At 33.7% G+C, this 2,416-nt stretch overlaps 1 protein-coding gene across 6 annotated transcripts in view; it reads right to left on the minus strand.

Moving 5' to 3' along the window:
• Positions 1–325: 325 nt before the first annotated feature.
• Positions 326–2,416, minus strand: part of celf2 (cugbp, Elav-like family member 2) — a 247,913-nt gene continuing 245,822 nt past the window's right edge. For all 6 annotated transcript variants that reach the window (XM_037981133.1, XM_037981132.1, XM_037981131.1 and 3 more), the window contains one exon: positions 326–1,695. The gene's annotated coding sequence lies outside the window, so the exon portion shown is untranslated. The remainder of the gene's footprint in view (positions 1,696–2,416) is intronic.

The raw sequence follows: 2,416 nt of genomic DNA on the forward strand, positions 1-2,416 counted from the left end.
TTTCCCACGAGAGAAAATAAAATAATGACACTGATGCTNTTTTTTCTTTTTTTTTAAATCTATACTTTAAATATGAGGGATCCATACAAAACACTTATAATAAAATACCCATGTTATCAAATAATTTCACGAGAACTGTACAAGATTCCCTACATTTACACGCTTCAAATGCAAGTCACATATTTTTGGAGCTAGAATCTTTTTTTTTTTTTTTTCCTTTTGTTTTTTTTTCCTCTTAATAAGACATTTTGCCGAACAACAAAACACACCTAAATATTGTTTCCCACGAGAGAAAATAAAATAATGACACTGATGCTTCACAAGCTGACATTATATATTTATATATAGATATATATAGAGATATATTTATATTTATATATATATTAGGAATTTATATAGCTAATCAACAGGAAATTTAGCAAATAGGGACTCCTTAAAAAAAAAAATGTAAGAAAAAAACCCCAAACTATTATAGTAATATGAAAGGCTTTGTCTATTGTTCAAGTAAACTGATTTTTTAGTCTTCTCTTGAAAAACATGAGACATTTAAGACCGTTAGACTTGTGATGAAACCACAACTAAACTCACAAGAAGCACCGACATTAACGCAGGTTACAGGTATCGTATTTTTTTTCTTCTTCTTCTTCTTCTATACATTTAAACAGTAGAAAATATAGGTCATTTCATCATGTGCATTTAAACCACGGATTGTCTATCTGTGAGTCAGTTCAGCAAAAGGTGACACAAGTAGGTAGCATTTCTCCCCCCCAAACAGGGCAAATGTCTCTTTTTTTTTGTTCTTTTTTTTTTTAACCTTTAAACTACTCTAGAAAAAAGTGGTTCTATATATAGACTTTGAATGAGAAACAGAGCCACTTAAAATGGCCTTATCAAAAAACTTTACACTGCCTGAAAAATGTAAAAACCATTACAGAGCTCTGAGAGAGTCTAATATTGATCAGACAGTTTTTGTTCAAAAACTGTTTGGAAGTAGTCTTATTTCTCAGAGAAACTGGCACGGACCGCTTCTGGCACTGATGTTTTTGTTTTGCTTTTTTTTATTTTAAGTTTTCTAAATCAGCAGCCAGAAGCAAGATGTCGCGCCAATTCCTGTCGTGAACGTTCAAGTTTACTTTAAATCAAGAAAAAAAAATCCTACAGAAAGAAGAAAAATCAAACTGAAAGCAAGTCACTATGCCACAGGTTGGTTTTGTTTGTTTTCTTTTTTTTCTACCCCCCCCCCCCAAAAACATTTTGATCTTCCATAAAAATCTATGAATGCAGCTTTTTCTATTTTTCACATTGGGTTTTTCTTGCCCTCACCTCACTTATTGCCTCCCTCCCTGAAACCCTCCCAGAAAACAGATCCAAATGAGGTCACATGCAAAAAAAAAAAAAAAACAAAGGAAAAAAAAAGTCCAAAAAAAGCTAAAAAGTTCAAACGGTCAGTTGGCAGCGGCGGAAGAGGAGGAGGACGACCAGGTTATGATCAGGTGAACTCGGAAAAAGACATCAAAAAATAATGACTGGATAGGAGGAGGACGATGACACTTTTGTTTGTTTGTTTTGGGGATATCGGTTTAGTTCGGTCTGCTTTAAAAAAAAAAAAAAAATTTTTTTTGTTTTGGGTTTTTTTGGACGCCACGGAGACATGCTAGGCAAACGATGAGCTAACAGGCATGGAGATGGGTTGTTCTAAAAGGGGGAAAGAAAAAACAGGGAAGAGGAGAGAGTTACACACAAAGAGCCAGAGCACCACACCACAACATTTTCTTAAAAAAATAAAAAAAATAAAAATCAAAAAAACAACAACAAAACAAAAAAAATCTGGAGAAACAACAAACAAGAATGCAAACCGGCAGAACGACACCACACACTAAGTTCATTAGCACTTTTTTTTAGCTTTGATTTCATTATTATTATTATTTTTTTTTTTTACAAACTATAAAAGGATTTTACATCTATCTATAACAGGCAACACACAGTCACTGTTAACATATACACAAAAAACAGAGAGCACCCAAAGCTGTATCCATCACTTCCAAGATGGATGTCATCATTTGGGGAACAGTATTTTTTGGAACAGGAATATTCTTTAAAATTTTATAGATCTTTGAAAGGGTAATGGTAGGGGGGAGGGGGGATAACGTACAAACAAAAGACACTTAAACGGAAGACAAGTTTAAAAAACAAACAAAAAAAAAAAAAAATGCAGAAACTTGACGAGTAGTCCCGGAACGAATGGAGAGTGTCGTAAACCGAGAGATGGGCGATGAGTGAACGGACAGCACGAAAAAAAAAAAAAAAATTGTGCGACTGACATGGGTGGGTTTGTGGGAGGGGGTTGTCGAGAAAAAAAGAAAAAAGAAAAAGTGTACTGATTGTGGTTCCTGCGATTCAAAAAAAAAAAAAAAAA

The sequence above is a fragment of the Kryptolebias marmoratus genome, linkage group LG18 (assembly GCF_001649575.2).
Source record: "Kryptolebias marmoratus isolate JLee-2015 linkage group LG18, ASM164957v2, whole genome shotgun sequence".
Classification (NCBI taxonomy): domain Eukaryota; kingdom Metazoa; phylum Chordata; class Actinopteri; order Cyprinodontiformes; family Rivulidae; genus Kryptolebias; species Kryptolebias marmoratus.